Genomic DNA, 25,742 nt, shown 5'->3' on the forward strand with positions numbered 1-25,742 from the left:
CAACCGTTTCCTGTCAGTGTGTGTACATAGTGCTGCCATTTCCTGTCAGTGTGTGTGTACATAGTACAGCCATTTCCTGTCAGTGTGTGTACTTAGTGCAACCATTTCCTGTCAGTGTGTGTACATAGTACAGCTGTTTCCTGTCAGTGTGTGTACATAGTGCAACCGTTTCCTGTCAGTGTGTGTACATAGTGCTGCCATTTCCTGTCAGTTTGTGTACATATTGCTGCCGTTTCCTGTCAGTGTGTGTACATAGTACAGCTGTTTCCTGTCAGTGTGTGTACATAGTACAGCCATTTCCTGTCAGCGCGTGTACATAGTACAGCCGTTTCCTGTCAGCGTGTGTACATAGTACAGCCTTTCCTGTCAGTGTGTGTACATAGTGCAACCATTTCATGTCAGTGTGTGTACATAGTACAACTGTTTCCTGTCAGTGTGTGTACATAGTGCTGCCGTTTCCTGACAGTGTGTGTACATAGTACAGCTGTTTCCTGTCAGTGTGTGTGTGTACATAGTGCTGCCAATTCCTGTCAGTGTGTGTACATAGTACAGCTGTTTCCTGTCAGTGTGTGTTCATAGTACAGCCTTTCCTGTCAGTGTGTGTACAGAGTGCAGCTGTTTCCTGTCAGTGTGTGTACATAGTGCAACCATTTCCTGTCAGTGTGTGTACATAGTGCAGTCATTTCCTGTCAGTGTGTGTACATAGTGCTGCCATTTCCTGTCAGTGTGTGTACATAGTACAGCTGTTTCCTGTCAGTGTGTGTTCATAGTACAGCCTTTCCTGTCAGTGTGTGTGTACAGAGTGCAGCTGTTTCCTGTCAGTGTGTGTACATAGTGCAGCCATTTCATGTCAGTGTGTGTTCATAGTACAGCCGTTTCCTGTCAGTGTGTGTACATAGTGCTGCCGTCTCTGTCAGTTTGTGTACTTAGTACATCCTTTCCTTTCAGTGTGTGTACATAGTACAGCTGTTTCCTGTCAGTGTGTGTACATACTGCCGCCGTTTCCTGTCAGTGTGTGTACATAGTACAGCCGTTTCCTGTCAGAGTGTGTACATAGTACAGCTGTTTCCTGTCAGTGTGTGTACATAGTGCAGCCCTTTCCTGTCAGTGTGTGTTCATAGTGCTGCCGTTTCCTGTCAGTGTGTGTACATAGTGCTGCTGTTTCCTGTCAGTGTGTGTACATAGTGCTGCTGTTTCCTGTCAGTGTGTGTACAAAGTGCAGCCGTTTCCTGTCAGTGTGTGTACATAGTACAGCCTTTTCCTGTCAGTGTGTGTTCATAGTGCTGCCTTTTCCTGTCAGTGTGTGTACATAGTACAGCCATTTCCTGTCAGTGTGTGTACTTAGTGCAACCATTTCCTGTCAGTGTGTGTACATAGTACAGCTGTTTCCTGTCAGTGTGTGTACATAGTGCAACCGTTTCCTGTCAGTGTGTGTACATAGTGCTGCCATTTCCTGTCAGTGTGTGTGTACATAGTGCAACCTTTTCCTGTCAGTGTGTGTACATAGTGCAACCTTTTCCTGTCAGTGTGTGTACATAGTACAGCCATTTCCTGTCAGTGTGTGTACATAGTACAGCCATTTCCTGTCAGTGTGTGTACATAGTACAGCCGTTCCCTGTCAGTGTGTGTACATAGTACAGCCATTTCCTGTCAGTGTGTGTACATAGTACAGTCGTTCCCTGTCAGTGTGTGTACATAGTACAGTCATTTCCTGTCAGAATGTGTACATAGTACAGCCATTTCCTGTCAGTGTGTGTACATAGTACAGCCGTTTCCTGTCAGTATGTGTACATAGTACAGCCGTTCCCTGTCAGTGTGTGTACATAGTACAGCCGTTTCCTGTCAGTGTGTGTACATAGTGCAGCCGTTTCCTGTCAGTGTGTGTACATAGTACAGCTGTTTCCTGTCAGTGTGTGTACATAGTACAGCCGTTTCCTGTCAGTGTGTGTACATAGTACAGCCGTTCCCTGTCAGTGTGTGTACATAGTACAGCCATTTCCTGTCAGTATGTGTACATGGTGCAACCTTTTCCTGTCAGTGTGTGTACATAGTACAGCCGTTTCCTGTCAGTGTGTGTACATAGTACAGCCATTTCCTGTCAGTGTGTGTACATAGTACAACCGTTCCCTGTCAGTGTGTGTACATAGTACAGCCATTTCCTGTCAGTATGTGTACATGGTGCAACCTTTTCCTGTCAGTGTGTGTACATAGTACAGCCGTTTCCTGTCAGTGTGTGTACATAGTACAGCCATTTCCTGTCAGTGTGTGTACATAGTACAGCCGTTCCCTGTCAGTGTGTGTACATAGTACAGCCGTTTCCTGTCAGTGTGTGTACAAAGTACAGCCGTTTCCTGTCAGTGTGTGTACATAGTGCAGCCGTTTCCTGTCAGTGTGTGTACATAGTACAGCCGTTTCCTGTCAGTGTGTGTACATAGTGCAGCCGTTTCCTGTCAGTGTGTGTACAAAGTACAGCCGTTCCCTGTCAGTGTGTGTACATAATGCAACCATTTCCTGTCAGGGTGTGTGTACATAGTGCAAGCATTTCCAGTCAGTGTGTGTACATAGTGCAGCTGTTTCCTGTCAGTATGTGTACATAGTACAGATTTTTACTGTCAGTGTGTGTACATAGTACAACCGTTTCCTGTCAGTGTGTGTACATAGTGCTGCCGTTTCCTGACAGTGTGTGTACATAGTACAGCCGTTTCCTGTCAGCGTGTGTACATACTACAGCCGTTTCCTGTCAGTGTGTGTACATAGTGCAACCATTTCATGTCAGTGTGTGTACATAGTACAACCGTTTCCTGTCAGTGTGTGTGCATAGTGCTGCCGTTTCCTGACAGTGTGTGTACATAGTACAGCCATTTCCTGTCAGTGTGTGTACATAGTACAGCCGTTTCCTGTCAGTGTGTGTACATAGTACAGCTGTTTCCTGTCAGTGTGTGTACATAGTACAGCTGTTTTCTGTCTGTGTGTGTGTGTACATAGTGCTGCCAATTCCTGTCAGTGTGTGTACATAGTACAGCTGTTTCCTGTTAGTGTGTGTACATAGTGCAGCCGTTTCCTGTCAGTGTGTGTACATACTACAGCCGTTTCCTGTCAGTGTGTGTACAAAGTACAGCCGTTTCCTGTCAGTGTGTGTACAAAGTACAGCCGTTTCCTGTCAGTGTGTGTACATAGTACAGTCTTTTCCTGTCAGTGTGTGTTCATAGTACAGCCGTTTCCTGTCAGTGTGTGTACATAGTACAGCCATTTCCTGTCAGTGTGTGTACATAGTACAGCCGTTTTCTGTCAGTGTGTGTACATAGTACAGCCGTTTCCTGTCAGTGTGTGTACATAGTACAGCCATTTCCTGTCAGTATGTGTACATAGTTCAGCTGTTTCCTGTCAGTGTGTGTACATAGTGCTGCCATTTCCTGTCAGTGTGTGTACATAGTACAGCCGTTTCCTGTCAGTGTGTGTACATAGTGCTGCCATTTCCTGTCAGTGTGTGTACATAGTGCAGTCATTTCCTCTCAGTGTGTGTACATAGTGCTGCCATTTCCTGTCAGTGTGTGTACATAGTACAGCCTTTCCTGTCAGTGTGTGTACAGAGTGCAGCTGTTTCCTGTCAGTGTGTGTACATAGTGCAACCATTTCCTGTCAGTGTGTGTACATAGTGCAGTCATTTCCTGTCAGTGTGTGTACATAGTGCTGCCATTTCCTGTCAGTGTGTGTTCATAGTACAGCCTTTCCTGTCAGTGTGTGTGTACAGAGTGCAGCTGTTTCCTGTCAGTGTGTGTACATAGTGCAGCCATTTCATGTCAGTGTGTGTTCATAGTACAGCCGTTTCCTGTCAGTGTGTGTACATAGTGCTGCCGTCTCTGTCAGTTTGTGTACTTAGTACATCCTTTCCTTTCAGTGTGTGTACATAGTACAGCTGTTTCCTGTCAGTGTGTGTACATACTGCCGCCGTTTCCTGTCAGTGTGTGTACATAGTACAGCCGTTTCCTGTCAGAGTGTGTACATAGTACAGCTGTTTCCTGTCAGTGTGTGTACATAGTGCTGCCGTTTCCTGTCAGTGTGTGTACATAGTGCTGCTGTTTCCTGTCAGTGTGTGTACATAGTGCTGCTGTTTCCTGTCAGTGTGTGTACATAGTGCAACCATTTCATGTCAGTGTGTGTACATAGTACAACCGTTTCCTGTCAGTGTGTGTGCATAGTGCTGCCGTTTCCTGTCAGTGTGTGTACATAGTACAGCCATTTCCTGTCAGTGTGTGTACATAGTACAGCTGTTTCCTGTCAGTGTGTGTACATAGTGCTGCCTTTTCCTGTCAGTGTGTGTACATAGTACAGCCGTTTCCTGTCAGTGTGTGTACATAGTACAGCCGTTTCCTGTCAGTGTGTGTACATAGTACAGCAGAAACCCCCTCTTGCTTTTCTTTCCCCTCTTCCTTTCTCACTTTTCTTCCACCTTGCTATGCTAGATTGTTAATTAATAAAGTACAGTGCATTTCAATGGGTCTGGAGAACAACCCTGTGAGTGCCACATAAGAGCTGATAAAAGGGAAAGGGTGATGAAAGCCACATTGGTTGTCATTATAAGACAGCCGACCGTTGGCTATGGACGCCGGTACCGGGGTGATACCTCTAGCTGCAGGCATCACTCCGGTACAACACTTTCCCAAAATATCGGCAATATCGGTAACCTCAGGGGCCAATTCCAATATATCGGGAAAAGTGCAGATCGGCCCTCGATATATCGGCTTTGCCGATAATTGGTCGATCCCTAATTCATATATGCGCAACTTAAAGTTGCAGGACCTTCAAAGTAGTTCATGCACTACTTTGGTCGGACTTTTATGCAACTTGAGGGCCATAGACTTTAATTTTAACCCTCAGAAGTTGCATGAAAGTCGTACCTGAATGTTACACGATGCAACTTGTGTGCGAAAGTTGTCCAATAAAACTGGTCAAAGCCAAAGTCATATCCAAGTTGCAGCCATCCAAATTTGAGTCAAAGTTGCATCAAAGTTGCACTCCAAAACCCACGCAAGTTTGGAGTCGTACAAGTGTGAAAGGGGCCTTATGCTGTTTTGGCTTTTTAAATGTAAAGCCAAGCAGATTACCCTTCTAGGTGATGTAAATGTTTAGATATTATTTATGCTGGTAAAATATTGCTTGGTTTAGTTTATAATTGGGGTGTCCATCATATTTTAAGGAGATGCAAGTGAGGGACACTGGGACAGTAATGAAGAAGAAGGTGACACAAGTGGGAGGCTGTAATGAAGAAGAAGGTAAAACAAGTGGGGGACAGTAATGAAGAAGAAGGAGATACAAGTGAGGGATAGTAATGAAAAAAAAGTTGACACAAGTGGTAGGCTGTAATGAAGAAGGTGAAACAAGTGGGGGACAGTAATCAAGAAGAAGGTGAAACAAGTGGGGGACAGTAATCAAGAAGAAGGTGAAACAAGTGGGGGACAGTAATCAAGAAGAAGGTGACGCAAGTGGGGGACAGTAATCAAGAAGAAGGGGACTTAGTTAAAGCAGGTGCACATTGTAAACAACCTGTTTTAACTAATTGGCAAAAAAAGTATTAAAGAAATCATCTTTTTCTTTGGGCGGGGGTGTTGTTGGGGGGGGGGGGGGGGGGTTGTCCTTGAATGGCAGTTGGAAAAGTGGTCACCCTAGTGCCCAATTGGGAGGATTTCTGGGTTCACTTCCTGCTCTGTAGCCTCAACAAGAAGTAAGGGAAGTTTATCTTTTCCCTCACTTTCACACTAGTTAACAGCAGTCACCAGGACAAGCAGAGAGGGTGAATCTCCGTAGCAGGGAGAGAGACAGCAATAAAACCCCAATGGTCGTTCCAGCCTTCGCCTACTCTAACAAATACTATAAAAAGTTGTTTTTTTAGCTTTTACTACAGTACCCTTTTTGCAGTCTCAGCAGAGTTGTATAAAGTACTCGAAAACCCATACTTGAGTAAAAGTACAAGTGCTCGATCAAAAAGTTACTTGAGTAGAAGTGGAAGTGCTCGATCAAAAAGTGACTTGAGTAGAAGTACTAAAGTATTCAACATTTTTTGTACTTAGGTATTGCAAGTAGTTTTTTTAAAAATTTTGCTACTCAAGTACTGAAAGTAAAAGTACCAGTAGTTTTGAAAAAAAAAATTGCTACTCAAGCACTGAAAGTAAAAGTACAAGTACTGTGTTATGTAGTTATTAAAGAAAGAAGTCAAAAGTTTGAACATCATATTGTTTTTTATTATTTCAAATGCAGCTTTTATACATACAGTAGCATTTATTTTCGTATGCGCTGATAATACACATGTTTTGAGCTTCATGAAACCTGCCATCTATTGTTCTGGCAGTGGTAATTTTTATAATTGTAACGAGTAACTATGCAGCACAAAAAAAAAATATCGGAGTAGAAGTATTGAAATCATCGAAAAAATGTAGTGAAGTAAAAGTGGAAGTAGGAGAAAAAAGTTCTACTCTAGGAAAGTACAGATACCGCCTTTCGGTACTTAAGTACAGTAGTGAAGTAGTTCTACTTAGCTACTATACATCTCTGAGTCTCAGCTATGTAAACCCAGGGCAGAACTCTGAATGGCATCTTGGTGTCACAGCTGAGCGAGCCAGCTTGTAGGTCATTCCGCTACGTCCCCAACTATATGTTTTTTTTTCCTTGAGATGAGAAACCGATCTGTGCACACAAAACAAACGACAAATTTGGAAACATCTCTGATGAAAGTTTTATGAATCCGAAGAGACCTGAATCCAAAGCTGTCATTAATTTTTCACAGCTCCTCGGTGTCAGGAAATTGCAAGGAAGGTAGTTAAAAAGATGAAAAGATCAATAGCCGCTGACGGTATGCAGAGTTACAACTGGTGTATTGTCACATACTAGGTGGGAGCAATTTAGCAATTACTTTAGTGGAGCTAAAGTGGACATGTGGTAACAGAAAAGTGAATAAAGACCTCTCTTTGCTTTGTCCAAAATCTGCAAGAAGTTAAAGCTCATTTCCAACCCAGCCCTACTCTGCTCTCTCCTCCTGTCAGCAAACTCCCTGTGTTAAACTGACAACATTGGGGAATGCAGCGCAGCCTGATTGGCTCACTCCTCTGACTTTCCTAATGTTGCTGGGCAGGTAATTGTAGGAAGCTTATGTAAAGATGAGTTACATATTTAAATCAGTCGCATTCTGAATTTTTTTTCCAAAGGTTCTTATATAGCACCAACAATTTACATACTTATTGTACTCTCTGGTACAAATATATTTTAATACATTTTAAAAGAATACCAAAAAGCATCCAATCTTCCAACGCAGGGTCTTAGCATGGCGACTTAACTCAGGGTAGTATGGAAAGTCCATATGCAGCGCTAAAAACAGAATAAACAGTAGTCCGTATGTAATGATGAAATGAAGAGATGAGACCCCAACACCAGCTTCAGTGCGAATTAGCAGCACACCACACCACAGTGTCAACCAATTCTTCTTACGAGAGCAACGTAAGAAAATAGGCGTATTTGAATGTACTGTATATGTGGTCAACATCAATTCATCAAATGAATGGCTTCACATCATGCCACCTTCACTAGCAGGAATCGCCTATATCCCTTCCTCCACACAGAGCACATATGTTATGCTGGAAGTATCGGTTTAAACCCTCACACACAAGGGTGGCGCCACCAAAGAGAAATTCATATAGTCATATAGTTTATTAGAAATGTTCTTACAAAGGTGGATACAAATCAAGCATCATGAATATACAGGGAGCTGCTGCGGCTTGTAGCATACTTGTTTTCCAGTGTACCGCCTTAGACATTTCCTCCAATATGATTTCTTCAGAGGCTCTGAAAAAATCCTATTGGACGAAACGTGTAAGTCGGTATGCTGAAAAACAAGCACGCTACGAGCCGCGGCAGCTCCCTGTATATTCATGATGCTTGAACTCCGTTTTGCTCAGCGGGGATCGATCCGCCGATCTCCGCTGAGCAGGCAGATGACAGATCCGTCTCTGCTTACTTTGCAGAGATGGAGCTGTCAGATCCCCGCTCCCTTCTATAGGAGATCGGATGAAAACAGTCCGCCCGTCCATTTTCATCTGATCTGATCCTCCAGACGGATGGAAAATAGGGCTTCCATCCATCTGGATTTCACAGACCACATCAGATCAGAAAGCAACGGGTGTCAGCGGACTGGTCACCACTGACATCCGCTGCTCCATATAGGTGCATGAAGCATCCCATCAGGTCCGCCTGAAAAACTGAAAGGCGGACCTAATCGGAAAGCCCGTGTGAAAGGTGCCTAAGTACATTTCTATTAAAATAGATGTGACTTCATACGGACTTTCACTATGTGATGTTTCATTAATTTCTTTTTGGTGGCACCACCCTTGTGTGTGAGGGTTCAAACCGATACTTCCAGCATAACATATGTGCTCTGTGTGGAGGAAGGGATTTAAGCTATTCCTGCTAGTGAAGGGGGCATGATGTGAAGCCGTTCACCTGATGAATTGATGTTGACCACATATACTGTACATCCATATACGCCTATTTTCTTCCTTTGCTCTGGTAAGAAGAATTGTTTGACACTGTGGTGTGTTGTGCTGCTAATTCGCACTGAAACTGGTGTTGGGAATCTCATCTTTTAATTTCATCATTACATACGGACTACTGTTTTTTCTGTTTTTAGCACTGCATATGGACTGTCTATAAACTGTTTTTTTTGCAATCAACAAAATTAATGTGGGCTGCTTCCATGCAATTTTAATTGAATTTTAGCGCGGATATTTCCCTAGTGTTTTATAACTCAGGGTAGTGCTTCACATACTGTCAATCAGAGAAAAGAAAACAGAACCAGTGGTTATATGCAAAAAGAAAACAGCTGAGATGGGGTCCAGGAAAATCCACAAAGATCTTAATGTCAAACCTGGACAAACTAAATCCCTGGGAGTGGTGCAAAATAATTTCATACTCAGGGAGCGCAGGGCAGCCTAAGGGAAAAGGAGAGGGGGTGTAAGCCTTCGAAGGAAGAGAAGGTAAGAGGGGACAACGCACAAGCGAAAGAAAGGAGGAAAAAGAGAGGAACCAACAGAAAGAGAAGAAGGAAGGAAGAGCAAAGGGAATATTTAGAATACTAGCTGGAGGAAGTGAGGGGAAGGCGCATTGCAGCCAAGGATCCCAAATCTTTAAATAATTTGGCGTGGGAATCCGTCAGGATACTAGACATCTGTTCATTGAGCATTAGAGCTGTCATATGATCTCTAACACCCTGAAAATGAAGCTTCCTCCAAGCCCGTGCAATTGTCCTCTTGGCTGACAAAAATAATTTATTGTACACTTTCAAGTCAGTCCCTGCCCTCAAGGAGTTTACAATCTAAGATCCCTAACTGACATACAGGCATTCATGCTATGCGATTTTCACTTGTTTCTGTGCGTTGCATAGGACAGCCCTATCACTTGAATGGGCTGCCCTATGCGCTTTTGTTGCCCGAAAAGAAGTTCTTGCTCCTTTTTGAGCAACAAGCTTTACGCTATTTGCCATGCAACCGTCACGTTTGGGGTGCCATTAAAGGGTAATTAAAGGGTAATGGCACCCAAACGCATGCAGTAGTTGCCACACCGCACGTGGGCAAAATCACAGTGATTCCAAATCGCGTGATGTGAACGGGGCCTAATACATATGCTAAGGCTAGTTTAGACAGGAGCTGATTAACAGATGACCATGTCTTTGGAGTGTGGGAGGAAACCCACACAGGCAGAACATGCAAACTCCATGCAGATAAGGTAATGGTTGGGATTTGAACCAACAATCCTGTTGTTACCAGGCAGAAGAACTATGCGCTAAGCGCTAAGCCACTGAGAATTAATGTATAACTCCACCCAAAACTTTTTGTATAGAGTGTGGAAGGGTTAGAACCCCTGTGTGTTTTTTTTTTTTTTTTTTTGCTGTCTGTGCCCCCACTTGAGGATTTTCGGTTACTTCCTGAGCAGAGAGGATATGAACAATGCTGACACAGGCTGAGAAATTACTCACCTGTTTGTAAGGCATTGCTTCCTTACTGACCAGATAAGCTAGGTGCACTTTTCGCCCTGGTACACACTAGTGCCACTTTGAAATCGTGCTACTTCAGTGCAATTTCAAAGCCGAAGTTCAGTGCTATTTGGATCTTCGATTTCATTGCGGTGTGCGACTTCATTTAATAGAAGTCAATGTAAGTCACAATGAAAAGTTCAAAAAGGCAGTGCAGGAACCTTTTTCAAAGTCATTGCGACTTGAGTTGCAACAATTTGAACAGTTCTATTGCCAGCAATGGGGTGCGACTTGTCATGCGATTTTGAACAGTCAAATCGCATGACAAATCGCACTGGTGTGAACCAGTGTTAGCTTTCTTGCAAGGGAGATTCCACAGCCTTTCTATTAGCAAGCAAGCGGCACCTCACCCTTCCAGCCAAGGAGGAATCATCACTGTATAAACAGATTAGTATTTGCTTGGCTCTTTTTAGAGATTTGTCACCAATGATTAAATGGCAATTGTGACATAGGCCATATTTCCAATGTAGTCACCAGGACCAGGATGTGTAGTGAAAATCTCCCCAATGGGGACGGTTGTCACAGAAGCACACAAGCAATTATGCTGCATCCTCATTGCATATGGTCATGTTAGAGTTTTGCTACATTTGTCCAGAGTCAGTTATAGTGCTATCAACTATAACATTTCGTCATAGTGATCATTTTAGTGTCCAGAATTTATGTTAGTAATCTAAAACTCCCTTTGCAAAGAAGTTCAGCAGTGATTGAGAAACAAACAGTTAATTTGCACCAAAATTCTCCTGGACTTGTTCTTTCTTATAAATTTATTGCACCTTACCACTTAAGTCTTTTCTTTGTAAAAACTCTGAGAGTGGTAAAGTAGGAATGGTACAGGCTACTTGCATTATTCATACTAAACTGAGCCAAGAAGATAGTGTTACAGCACAGGAGAATCACCTCTATATCTTAGCACATTACTTCCCGGCACTGCAGAAGCCTCACATCTACTCTGTGACGGTACCAGGAGAATTCCTTCCAGCTTGCAATGCCACAATTTGGATTTTTGTCTTTTTCATGCTTGGAGAGGATCCAGTGCATACTATAGCCAATTTCACTTTGGAATCTACAACTTTTCCAGGAGGATTTCGGCAAACAAGATCATTTTGTGAGAAGCATCTGCTTAAGGAAAGGATGTGTGTCTGGGTCATACCTTTACAGCCTTGGCGAGGTAACTGAAGATGTTCACTCTACGGCGAACTTTATATTCATGAGCATTTAGAATTGCTTTGATGGCAGCTTAGAAGGCTGAAGTATTTTTTTTTAATTAATGTAAAGGCATTGGTTGCAGCTAGGTCACTGTTGGATTTTTTTTTTTTTTTTGGAGTATCGCCTAACAGCATGTGCGTTCAATTCTGCAAAGTGTTGCCATTTGCTCACTGCGATATCAGCCTGCCGCTGATGTCAATAGACTCAAATCGACAAGAAACTCTGGGATATAACTTTGAGTGAATCCCTGAAACAGGAACTTTAGCATGAGCTTGGAAAGCTGTCATCATGGGGGGCAAAAAAGGTGATGCAAAGCCGGCAAAAAAAGGTGGCGGGAAGGAGTCTTCCACACCTGCAAAGAGTGAAGCCAAAGGGAAGGATAAAGAAAAGGAGGACAAGAAAAAGGGAAGAGATGCCAGGAAGGGAAAGAAGGAAGTAAGTGAGGAGGAAGAAGAGGTTTCTGAGCCAGAGGTTGCTAAAGAGCAGAGCGAAGAGAGTAAAAATGAGGAAGAGGAGGAGGAAGAAGATATTCGACCAGCAAGAGCTAGGAGAGGTAGAGACAAGGGTGTGGCGGCCCTAAAAGGGGCTTCTAAAGCAATGGCTGGTATGAACAAGGGTATGGCAAAAGGAGCAGTTGGTGCTGCCATGGATCCCAAAGCTAAGGAGCAGAAGAAGGAATTAACAAGGGCTCAGCTAAAGGGGGCAACAAAAGCTATGGCGGGGCTGGCCAAAAAACCACCTCCACCAGCCAAGAAGAAGAGGAGTTTAAAGGCCACCTCAAAAATGTTTATGAAATTTAGCAAACTCAAGCCAAAGAGATCTAAAAAAGGGCATTTCAAAGTGGCCTCAAAGCTCTTCATGGGATTCAGAAAAAAATTTGCTGCCTCATCATTGTTAGATAAGAAAAAAAAGTCTGCAACAATGCTGAAAAATACATCAAAGCTCATGTTGGGATTAAAGAAATCGTCAAAAAAGCAACTGCCAAAACCTCCCGATAGTTCGAGGCCGAGGCCTTCCTTTTTGCTTATCAGATTGGGGGGCAATGCTCCAAAACCTGATCAACAAGAAAAAAAAGGCCCAAATAAGCTGTTTGGAGGACTTTTTAATAGGAAAAAGGCTAAACTTAAGTTCAAACCCAGAGCTAAAGTGCTTACTAAAGTTTCTGCAGCTGCCAGTTGGTTGACCAAAAGGTTTCTGTCCAAAAAAAACAGAAATTTCCTTAATGAAAGAGCCATACAGGATGCTTGGCTGACTAGGATGGGTGCTCAGAAATTGCCTTTTCCTACAGAGGAAGAGCTTCACAAATACAGGATGAATATAAAACGGTTCCCTGGTGGTCACAGGTTCTATGGCCAAAATGAGGATGTGTATGGTCATCCTAAGAACTTTGAAGCCTACCGTCACCAGCGATTTCCAACTGAAAGATATCTGCAAGGTGGATCAGGAAGGTATGATGACCCATCAGTTGGCAATTATGACTACCAAGATGAGGAGTGTGGGTTTGATCAGTATGACTATCCTAATGAGGAATATGACTATCCCTATGACCAAAATGGACAATATTTCCCATATAGTGGAACAGAGGAGGATTATGATAATTATTCTGGGTACCCTACGGAAGAAGATTATACTTCCTATCAGGAAAACATGGAATATTGCGATGAGGAGAGTCATCTCCTTAAAAGTAATAACTATTTTGATTATGAGGTTGAAGTCCATCATCCACAGAATGCCTATTCATCCTATGGCTATGAAGAAAATGAAATGGGTTATTCAGGGGATCCACTGAATCCATATGACCAAAGTGAAAATGAGGATGACACATATGGTTATTTTAGTGGGCAAGATCCATATTCTGAAATGGAGGAAACAGATGATTACAATGCATATGGTACAAGGGGGCCAGGTACCTACAGTAGATCCCGTTATGCAGAACCCATAAACCCCTATGCTCACCCCTTGGATGATATAATGGAAAATGAGGACTTAGGAGCCATGGCAGAACACAGTGACCAATTTGATGGTCAGGATATAGAAGAAGATTCCGCACTTTTTTCCCGAAACAGGAAATATAAATTGTTTCCAAGACCTCAGGTAAAGCTCTTTGGCCGAGAGAGACTGGACGTTCCATTGCCACCATCTCCTCATATATCATTTACAGATTTTGATGAAGAAGAGGAAGAAGGTGAAGATGAGCCTTTGTTGGGACCACAGCAGCAAGAAACAAGGCATCCTGCTACAAAATCCCTTTTCACAAAGTCAGCTCAAAGAAGCTTTGGTCAGCAGCATGCAAGAGGTGTTCAAAAGCTGCTTTCAACAAAACCAATAGGAAAAAGATTTAATCCTCCTCAAGGGAATTACCAAGATTTAGATTCCCAAGACTACTCCCCTAGAGCATTTGGTAGTCCATTAGGACAGTTTATGAAAAGGACACTCTCCCCTAAGCCAATCTTAAAGCGCAATGATAGTCAATCACAAAGGCATCCTGTTTCCCCACCACCCAGAAGTCCATTTTCAGAAACTTCCTTTGCCAGAGCACCCTCCCCACAACTACCTGTAAAACACGTTAGAATCCCTAGCCCCATCGATGATTACCACACTGCTGACAAACCTAATATGCGGCAACTAGAAGCCTTAAGAAAAGATTTAGAAAATGAGAGGTCCTCCCCCTTACCTTACCATAAACGATTTGGCCATAAGTTGACTGGAATGGAAACATCAAATTTCCCAAGGAAAACTGAGTTGCTAATATCTAACAACAACAGCAATGAAACAAACTCTTCTTTACAGCAGTCTAAATCAAAATTTCCTCCATCACCACACATGCATCCAAGATTTAATAAGCAACCACAAGATGTCACCATGCCTCCATCACCAAATCTTTCAACAAGACAGAGGCCAGTTTCTCCAAAGCCTTCTATGAATGCATTTGGCCTGAACAGGTCCAATACTCTTGGCCAAAATCAGCCTGGACCACTCCAGCCAGGTTCTTCGTTTAGACCGAGAGATCGTTCACCTTCACCTCAAATGAACAAAACTGATTTTCAAAGACCTCCTTCACCAACAAGAACAACACATTGGGCTTCAAACTCTACCATTCCAACAACATCTCCTGTAGGAACATTAAGCAACACAAGTGCTGCATCCCCATCATCACTTTCTTCCCTTAGACGGGGAAACAGCTTTAAAAGTGACCATGGCCAACCTCTAGGCACGCAACCATACAATAAATCTAGGGTTGGCCCTAACACTTTGCAGGTCCAAGGAATGAGGAGCAGAGAAGATATCCAAACCGATATCCAAACCAATTCCAGCACAACCTCTCCCAGATCAAGTCCACTTCTCCAAAGATTTGGCAGCATCAGAAATAAAGAGTTTCAGTCACCACCTTCACCACAGCCAATGAAGATGCCTGCTCACAGTTCCAAATTTAACACTGAAAACCAAGTAGCCCACCAGAGATCTCCTATAGTTGGGAGAAGACAAATAAGTAACATGCAAAACTGGGGAAATAATGAGGAGACAACAAAAGGGGAACCTAAAAGTTCAGTGATGAATCCTTTTATGAAACATCTTAGACGCACCAGTGAGATGAAACCGCTAAATCCACCTTCACCAAGAGGATCAATGGCAGATATGTCGCCATATAGGGATAACAAAAATAATACTCCACAGCAAACATCTCAAAGAAGAGGAAATATGTATGGAGCAGTTGGTGCCCAAACTGAACAGCCAAAGTCACCATTAATTGGAAGACATGACAGCCGTTCATCTAATTTGTATCCACCTAGACAAGTGCCAAGCCCCTTGCCCAGGCACAGAAGTGAAAATTCCATGACAAGGGAATCATATGATGCATCTTCTCAATCTCTTCCATTCACTGATACACCAAGATCGCCAGTGATGGGGCATCATAACAACAATAAAGGAACGTTGAACCATCCACCGCAATTCCCAGCCTCCCCAGTTTTAAAAAGACAAGGAAGTAGGCATATGATGCCCAGTGAATTCAGTGAGTTTTCCTCTCAGTCTGTTGCATTTTCAGATCAAGCAAAATTACCTATGATGGCAAGGCACAACAGTATGAAAGGGACTTTAAGTCGAGCACCACAGCTCCCGATTTCTCAAATGGTAAACCAACAAGGGAGTAGCCGTTTCACACCCAGTGAATCTAATGAGCCACCTACTCAAGCTCCCCCATTCTTTGAGTCGCCAAGGTCACCTTTAATGGGTAGACATAATAGTATCAAAGGCACTTTGAACCGACTGCCGCAACATCCAGTTTCCCAACCTCTAAACATGCACAGAAGTAGTTCATTTAAAAACAGAGATGCTAATCAGGATGCTCTGCAGTCTCACACATTAAAACCAAAATCTCCACTCCTGGGCCAATACAATGGCTTAAGAGAGTCATCAGAAATGCCAGTACCAGAAAGTTTAGTTCCTGAGCCCAAAAATCCTTTTTGGAAAAGGATTGGTCAGCCTCTTGTAGGGATGTCTCAAGGTCCCCCACCATCACAACAGTTGTTAGGCAGACAAGAACGTCCCGTGGCTACACATCTTCCAGAAAAAGCAGCTTCAAATACATTTATAAAGAAGTTTGGTCAAATGGCAGGTAGTACACATAGGCCAAAGTCTCAATCTTTGTCTTCTCCATCACAAAATATAACACGTTCTCAAGCTAACTGGCAGCCTTCTCCCAATCAAACACTGCAGCAGAATCCCATGCCTTATGCAGGAAATATGAGCCATCCAAAGTCACCTTCTCAGCCTGCACCAAAGTCTTTAGGTGGTTTCATGGCTGAGTCATTAAATCAAGCAAATCATGAATCTTCAAAAACAGGATCCACTTTCCATCTGGAATTCCGGGGTTCCCCTACTTTAGCTGGTGCTAACAACTCGCACCCAAGGTATCCTCCACCAAGAGATCCATTTATGGGTTATGGACCTCCAAAACAATCACCAATGAGTTATGGACCTCCAAAACATCCAGCAATGGGTTATGGACCTCCAATACAACCAGCAATGGGTTACGGACCTCCAAAACAACCAGCAGACTTCTATGAGGGTGACTTTGAAGATCCTGTGGGAAGATATGCTGTAGTAATGCCCCAAGTTCACAGGATGGAAGCATTCAGAGGACGGGGTAGCCCCCGAGGGAGCCTGAGAGGTAGTCTACGAGGTAGTGTACGAAAACCACCCTGGCCAAGACAACATGTGGGGAATTTTCAAGAGATGCCAGGTATGAGGGCTCCTAACAAATCCATGCATCCGCCATGGACTGAAACACTAAGAAGGGGCTCACGCAAAGCCAAGGAAAAGGTCGCTAGCTACCTTACACATGGAAGCATGAGATCCCAGGGAGGCTGGCAGCAGATGACTGGAAAAGACCACAGGCCCCAGTTTGATGACAAGGTATGTTCTTTTTCATGTCACTTTTACTGTACTACTATATATAGTTTCAGTACAGCTAGGTGTGCTTCGCTAAACATTATTTGGTCAGACATTACAGTAAAGAACATGAATACTTGTTTATTGAAACTATTGTGTAGGAAAACTATTATTTTTTGTAGTGGTGGGTACTCACTATCTATCTATCTATCTATCTATCTATCTATCTATCTATCTATCTATCTATCTATCTATCTATCTATCTATCTATCTATCTATCTATCTATCTATCTATCTATCTATCTATCTATCTATCTTAAAAAAGAATAGCGCACACATGCAAAAGAAATGACTATAAAATATGACAATCCATAAATAAAAATGGGGATTTGGTCCCACCATATGGCCATATCGTGCTCAAGCCCACCACTACGTTAATATGCATGCCGCTTGGTTCATAGCTGCACCAGCTTTAGAAATACATGTTCAGGGTTTGCTCCCCCAACTTTTTGCTTGTTTATTATGTATTCGGTCTGACCAGACTTCTGAGGTTGAGCACCCCACCCCACCCCCCACCCCACCCCCCACCCCCACACACACCTGTACTCTATCAGTGTCCACTATCAAGTAGATATAGGAGGAGTCCCTTGTAGTGCATTAGCACATCTCTCCCAGCAAGGAGTGTTGTCTCCAAGGGTTAGAGAGGCTGGATTCATCCTTTTTTATGGATAGTGTAGGACCCACTGACAATGGGGTACTTTGACGTAGTGGTGGGCTTGAGCACGAAATGGCCATATGGTGGGACCAAATCCCCATTTTTATTTATGGATTGTCTTCATATTTGATAGTCATTTCTTTTGCATGTGTGCGCTATTCTTTTTTAATATGCATGTCGCTTGGTTCATAGCTGCACCAGCTTTAGAAATACATGTTCATGGTTTGCTCCCCCAACTTTTTGCCTATCTATCTATCTATCTATCTATCTATCTATCTATCTATCTATCTATCTATCTATCTATCTATCTATCTATCTATCTATCTATCTATCTATCTATCTATCTATCTATCTATCTATCTATCTATCTATCTATCTATCTATCCTCATCTATTGCAAATGTAATTATATGTGCTTTCACTGGGAGAGTAAGGCCCATTCACATAGAACACAGTGTGCTGTTGTGTGCACTCAGCCACCTAGTTTTACTGCCCCTCGGCCACAGATGTGAAGGTAATTGGAAAGGTAAATCAACCTTCTGGTGTTAAAGTGCACTAAACTCTGATTAAAAAAAAATATATATATATTTCATAAAGTGCCTGTAACAGCGATAGGTGGATTAATCACATTCACAAGATGAAGTGTCCAAAAAAATTAAAATCCAGGTGCATATAATTGACAATCTCAAAGTGTCACCCATGGTGTCTTGCCTCCACCATACGAACGAAGTGCAACCAGAGCCAATTGCTATCTAAGTTATAGGACAGCAAAAACGCATTCAGCAATTCCTCTCTAGGTGCAAGTGCCAATCGATAGGATGTGATAGATCTCCCAATCTTTGTGATGAGGCCGTCAGAAGAACTGCCTAATCAGATATGGCCAAACTCCGGTTGGAGGAATGGCAATTGGAGCTTAGATAAAGTGCAGTTGATACAAGTAGTCCGTAAGGTGCATAGAATGCTGTTACATAGGGCAAATGTCACTTACATAAGGTGACGTCACACTGAACTCAGAATGGCGGCTGGACCTCAGGCATGTAAACCAGGCTCAACTCTAGTTTCGTGCCACGTGCATCATCAGGAGCATGCTGGATTTGATATCTTATGGACACTTCATCTTGTGGTTAATCCACTTATCACTGTTACACGCACTTGATGAAAAATTATTTGTTTGTTAGAGATTAATTTTATGCTTTTGTATTTAATTGCACCCACAGTGCTGCAATATTTTTATTACATGTATTTGAGTGTTTGTATATCTGCACTGATTGCACGCAGCTGTTAACAGACTAATTTAGCGCTGACATCACATTTATTTATTTATTAAATATGCTATTCAAATACATTTTCTTAACTCAAAAAAAAACCTTCTATTGTTCTCAGCCTCCTCCAGATCTCCAAATTATTATTATTTTTTTTTCTTCCGTGATGTTGGCAACGTTTTCGACCGACGAACACTGTTTCGATAGTCGGCGGGCACCGGTCGGGCGATATTCGTTCTGTGTATGTTGGCAACGTTTTCGACCGACGAACACTGTTTCGATAGTCGGCGGGCACCGGTCGGGCGATATTCGGGCCGTGTATGTTGGCAACGTTTTCGACCGACAAATACTTTTTCAAAAGTCGGTGGTCGAATGATCGGGCGATATTCTAATCGTGTATTCACACCATTACTGTTAGAGATGGCTACATTCATTCTGATTGATCCCACTGTATGTAGGAACATAGCCACCCTCTCTTGCACACTACTAAGATGGACTATGGGATGTGTAGTGTACATAGACCGGTGGACATGACCGCAACTAACGTGCACTGCTTGTTCAAAACCAATGGAAGAGAGTAGGAAAAGGAGAGGTTATAATTTAACAGCATTACATTCAATATTTATTTTTGGCAATCCAATACAAGCTTACTTAACCACTTCTGGACCAGAAGGATTTGCCCCCTTGATGACCAGGCCATTTTTTGCTATTCGGCACTGCGTTACTTTAACGGACAATTACACGGTCGTGCGATGCTGTATCCAAATAAAATTGATGTCCTTTTTCCCCCCAAAAATAGAGCTTGCTTTTGGTGGTAATCGATCACCTGTGCGATTTTTATTTTTTGCGCTATAAACAAAAAAAAGAGCAACAATTCTGAAAAAAAAAACAATATTTTTCACTTTCTGCTATATAACATTCCCCAAAAAAATGTAAAAATCTAATTTTTTCATCCTTTTTGGCCAATTTGTATTTTGCTATATATTCTTGGTAAAAAAAATCGCAATAGGCGTATTTTGATTGGTTTGTGCAAAAGTTATTGTGTCTACAAACTAGGGGAAAGATTTATGTCATTTTTATTTATTTATTTTTTTTACTAGTAGTGGCGGTGATCTGTGAGTTTTAGCGGGACTGCAACATTGCGGCGGACAGATCGGACCCCTAACTGACATTTTTGACAGTTTTGGGGGGCCAGTGGCATTACTACAGTAATCAGTGCTAAAAATATGCACTGTTACTGTAATAATGAAACTGACAGGGAAGGGGTTAACCTGGGGCGATCAAAGGGTTAATTGTGAGCCTAGGGGATTGTTTTCTAACTGTATGGGGGAGGGACTTGGGAAATGATCATAGAGACCTGTGATCCTATATAGAAGGATCACAGGCGCTCTGTAAACATTTCAGAGGGAAGAACGGTCAGCTGTGTTTAAAACAGCTGACCGTCCTTCTCTCTCAGCTGGGAGCGATCACGGGTGCCCGGTGGCAATTGTGGCCGCCGGCCCTGTGAACCGGCATCCCCGATGCCTAGTGGCGGCAGAAGTGTGCCGCTGCCGGAACACTCCCCCCCCAGTACCGCTCCCGCGAACGGACGTACCCATACGTCGATTTGCGCAGCCGAGCCAGCCTGCCGCAGTCTATATGCGGCGGGCAGTCGGCAAGTGGTTAAAAAACATATTTTATGTTGTGAGATGGTCATCTCTTTTCACAACTTCCTGGATTCCTTGCATGATTTGCAGGACATAATACGTGCCACAGAATTCAGGGAAGTAAATTTGTGGGATTCTTCACAAAGTACGTTTACAAACGTCAAGATCAATTAAACTAATAGGAGTAGGCTGGGGCTATTTGAAATACAATGTAAAAATGAATATACTGTATGATTTTACATGTTGATTATAGATACACTTTACATTTATTTTTAAATGCAAGCAGTGTAAGTACTGACTATGACGTGGTATCATATTATGATAATGTATGATAATGATAATGTACTGTATATAATAAATAAAGTAAATGTAAATTATGCTGAGGTTGCTGCTGTGATATACTGTAAGTTTAATAAACCCTGTAATGTGAATCCAAAAGACTACAGCTCTGCCCTATACACCTATTTCTATTAAATTAAAACTGTGTATAAATGTGGATATCATTCATATATGCAGTACTATAAAACTCATACTGTGCTATAATTCATAATACATAATAAAAACAATCAAATTCAACAAAATGTGCTATAAGTGAATTCATTCTAAGATGTCAGTTATATAATTCATATAGTTTATGAATATCAATAGTGCTCAAAGATTATTATTATAAAGTGTTCTGTGCATTATCAAAATGATAGTGTCCATATATAGCGGTGAATCCTATTCCAAGGAGATTCCACAGTGACGTGCTCCCCTCCTGTGTTCCCCTACTCACCGACAGTAAATGAGTCAAACCGGCATTGATAGTATGTAGATATATGGTGTCTTCTTCAGTGAAGGAGATATATATCCAACCCCACCAGCTGTCAACAAACCCGAACAGCGGCTACATCTGATTGGATGGGGGTGCGGTTCAACCATCAATTTTCCACCCAGCCCTTTTGTCTTTTCAATCAATGGATGTCAGATGGGGGTAGCTGACAGGGCCACCCACTGAGTGGATTTGGGTCAAATTTGGACTGGCTCATCAGAAGCCTGTTTCTACAGTTAATCCAGGGGAAGGCAGAAAAAAAAACCTTGTAAGGGCTTTTTCACGGTGGCACCTGGGGGGGAAGAGTAAAATCGGACACGGTTTTACCTCCCCCTGGCTGCCTGGCCAAATGCTAAAATGCCAAATGCTAAAATTACAGTCTGACAGGGCTGTACACCTGCATTTTAAGCTTCAGATCAATGGGGCTGCCCCGAAACTGCAAGCCAGAGGCTTGGCTTGCAGTTTTGATGCAGTCCCACAATGAAAATTTTTTTTATCAGTTTAGCCCAATTTGTATTTTGCTACATATTTTTGGTAAAAAAAAAAATCCCCAAAAACCGTATTTTAATTGGTTTGTGCAAAAGTTATAGCGTTTACAAACTACTGGATAGATTTTTGGACTTTTTATTTATCTTTATTTTTTATTAGTAATGGCGGCCATCAGCGATGTTTAGCGGAACTGCGACATTGCGGCGGACAGATCGGACCCCTAACTGACATTTTAACACTTTTTGGGGACCAATGACCCTAATACAGTAATCAGTGCTAAATATTATGCACTGTTACTGTATAAATGACACTGGCAGGGAAGGGGTTAATACTGGGGGTGATCAAAGGGGTTAAATGTATGCCTAAAGTGCTTACTGACTCTGTGGGGGGGTGGTTCTGTGACAGGCACAGAGAGATCGGGGTTGTAGCTTAGCTGAAACTCCTGATCTCTCCCTGCCTGTCTGAAAGAAGATCTGCCTGCTTTGTTTACATAAGCAGGCGGGTCTTCTCTTGGTTTCTCCTCCCGCGGGTCTTCTCTTGGTTTCTCCTTGCTCCTCCCGCGGCCCGCCTCCTGCTGTGTCTAAACACAGCGTGAGCGCGGCTCCGGTGGCGCGTGCGCGCCGCCCAAACCACATGCACTCAGTCACGTAGTACTACGTGACTGAGCGCAGCCAAGCCGCCAAGCCGCAGTGATATTATGGCGGGCAGTCGGCAAGTGGTTAAAACATAGTCCAATGGACTCTTAACAGGGGAAAAAACCCCTTCCTGATCCCCTAAAGCTGCCCATACATTATACAGCATGGGTGAACCAATCCCCAGCTGTGGCTATTGTATTCTGACAGCCGACTGTCAAAATATCCGAAGAGCGGCTTCACCCAACTAAATATAGCCACGTTAGACTGAAATTTTCCAGCAGATTTGTTCGACAAAAGTCATTGGAATGGGGTGGGTTAGCAGTGCCCCCTACTGAGTGAATTCCATCCGGCCAGCCTAATTATTTTCTTAGAAAATTTGCTGACCATATATTATTTATATAGGCAGAAGGTGGGGGTAATAAAATATTTTATGGTCACTAAGAATAGTAGAGGGCAAGTGTTCCAATGGGGACCTGCCTAGCGGTAACTGCCAATAGTGGGATCGTCCTTCACCTTGGGGAGATTTCCACTCACTTCCTTTTGTGTTTCTGGGTCGGGAAGTTAAAGCGGAACTTCACTCTCTCAATCAATATTGACTATTTTTAATCTTCATTCTGCTAGACTTAATAATTAAATAGGCAAAGATATCATATTAAATAGTTTTTTTCAATTTCTTCAGTTAAATCCTGGTTTCTGGCCTAGGCAAATGATGTCATACATCTCAGGAGTCCTCAGGAGGGGAGGAGGGGTTTTCTCAGCTAAGTACCCCCTCCCGTTTGCATGCTTGAACTAAGGGCAGATGGATTCCAGGAAGTAAATGCTACATGAATCATCTGCCCTTACTCAAGATTACCACGGCCAAAAATGCAAAAAAGGATGTTTTTCAAAGTGATTTCTCAGAAAAATAAAGCATGGAGACATGGATGCATGGGGGAGTTTGTATTGGATATCAAAAATGAATTAAATACTGTTTTTGGTTTGTGGTGCTCAGATGCACCGTAGTTCCGCTTTAAGGAAAATATACTAACTGGGACAAAGGCGGAAATTAAACAGAGTTACTTTATAGCACACTCCCTTCAATTCTTAAAGCCCAACCCAGGCACGATGAAAAGTACCCTTGTAGTATGGCCACGCTGCACTGCAAGGGTTAAATGCTTATGTCGAGGGGTGCCATAATAAAAAGAAATACTTATTTCCCTGCTCCAACAGGGTCCTTCCAGCTGTGTGCCCTGTCCCCTGCAGCCACCTCTCTAAGGAGCTCTCAGTTGCACTCCCATGCTTGCTTTCTCCACGTAGAGTACAGGACTATTAGCCCTGCATTGTAAATGATGACATAAATAGCTGCCTGAGTGGGGGATAGGGTTGTTTGTTCCCCTACCCCAAGATATAACACCCCCGTTGCAAGGGTAGATTTTTTATGAGCTTTTTTAAAAAAAAAAAGTTTTAGAAAGAGTTCTACTTTGAACTCAGTTTGGTACCCATCTGTGTTTTGCTTTAATACCTACCTTCCCAATAGGAATACATGACAAACATATGCAAAAAAAAACAATTCTGAAGTGCATCTCTAAAGCCCATATAAACTAGCCCTTAAAGTAGATCAAAACCTAATCACTAAAATCTCATATAAGAAAATAGTGTTGGGTGGGGGAAGTATGTGTAATAAAACTTGGCACAATCCCATTAATCAATTTGAGGAACACAAGTATACCCGAGGTCTCCCCATAAGGAGAGGGGGGAGAAGAACACTGGGAAATAGGGATTTTATGGCACTTTTCCACTGCAAGTACCGGTTCGGTTCCACTCGGTTCCACTCGGCCCTGCTTGGCTCTGTTTGGTTTTCCACTGCATGGTACTGCATGGTACGGTGTTGGAACGGTTCGGTACGGTTTGATCACTAGCCTGTGAGCCAATAGCGGGCGAGCGCGTGCCGCCGGAGGCGCGCTCCCGCCCCGGCTCGTTCCCTAACAAGTCCGCCCGTGTGACCGGCGGACCCGATGTCTGCCGGTCACTCGCGATCGTCCGCTGTGAAGGGAGAAAGGCAGGCGGCTAATGTAAACAAAGCCGCCTGTCATTCTCCCCTGTGTAACAGCACAGATCATACGATCCTGCTATGTAGAACCGTAGATCTCTGCTGTTAAATGTAAAGCCACATCCCTGCACAGTTAGAAACACGCCCCTAGGGACATACTTAACCCCTCCTTCCCCAATAAAGTTAACCCCTTCCCTGCCAGTGTCATTTTTACAGTAACAGTGCATATATATAGCACTGATTACTGTAGTAATGTCACTGGTACCCCCCAAAGTGTCAAAGATGTCAGTCAAGGGTCCAATCTGTCCGCCGCAATGTCGCAGTCCCGCAAAAAAAATCGCAGATCGCCGCCATTATTCGTTAAAAAAAAAACAACAAAAATGACAAAAATCTTTCCCTTAGTTAGTAAACGCAATAACTTTTGCGCAAACCAATCAAAATACGCTTATTGTGATTTTTTTTACCAAACATATGTAGCAGAAAACAAATTGGCCAAAAATGTTAAACAATTTAGATTTTTACATTTTTTTGGGGGGAATTTCATATAAAAAAATTTGAAAAATATTGTTATTTTTGCAAAATTGTCGCTATTTTTTTGTTTATAGCGCATGATCAAAAAATCGCACAGGTGATCAAATACCCCCAAAAGAAAGCTCTGTTTGTGGGAAAAAAAAGACGTCAAATTTGTTTAGTTACAGCATCGCACGACCGTGCAATTGTCCGTTAAAGTCACGCAGTGCCGAATCGCAAAATAGGCCCTGGTCAGGAAGGGGGTAAAATCTTCCGGGGCTTAAGTGGTTAAGGGGCCAAAATCCTAAATGTGCAAAAGAGAAAGGGAGCTAGGAAACATATCCTGAACTAAAGAGATCATGCAATCGAATAAAGAAAACAGGATACCACACCACCCAACATATTAATGCAAGTGCAAGAGTATACCTTACCAAATCACTCCGATGACACAAGGAGGAAGAGGGGAGAAAACGCCAGTAAAGTCAATCAGCCCTCCAACAGGAGGCACCAAGTGCCAAAAAGACAAGCCCAAAACTTCCATCCATATTAATGAAAATCTAAATAAATAAAAGCATTAAACAGCCAGGTGAGCAAAACAATATATCAGTAAAAAAGAGAAGGGGTAAAGCGGTCCGTACTGCTTCACTTACCGGTTATGGTTAATACCATGTATAAACCATCCCTGTCCCAAATCCAAAGAATGGCGATAGTGTTGCAGAAAATAGGTATTTAAAACCCAGGGAATGGAACTTTTCCCCTTCCTCTCCTCGTGGGGAGACCTGGGATACACTTTGTGTTCCTCCAAAATCTCATATAAGCTTTGACACAAACAATGTCATTTAATAAGTTTAATTTTAATTGATATAAGCTTTAAATAAAAAAAAAAAAATGTTTAGGCCCTCGTTCACATTGAATGCAGCTTTGAAATCGTGTGACTTCATCTGAAATCAGTTTTAGCGTGACTTTAGGTGCGA

This window comes from Pelophylax lessonae (assembly GCF_965119305.1).
Source record: "Pelophylax lessonae genome assembly, chromosome: 6".
In the NCBI taxonomy this organism is placed as follows: domain Eukaryota; kingdom Metazoa; phylum Chordata; class Amphibia; order Anura; family Ranidae; genus Pelophylax; species Pelophylax lessonae.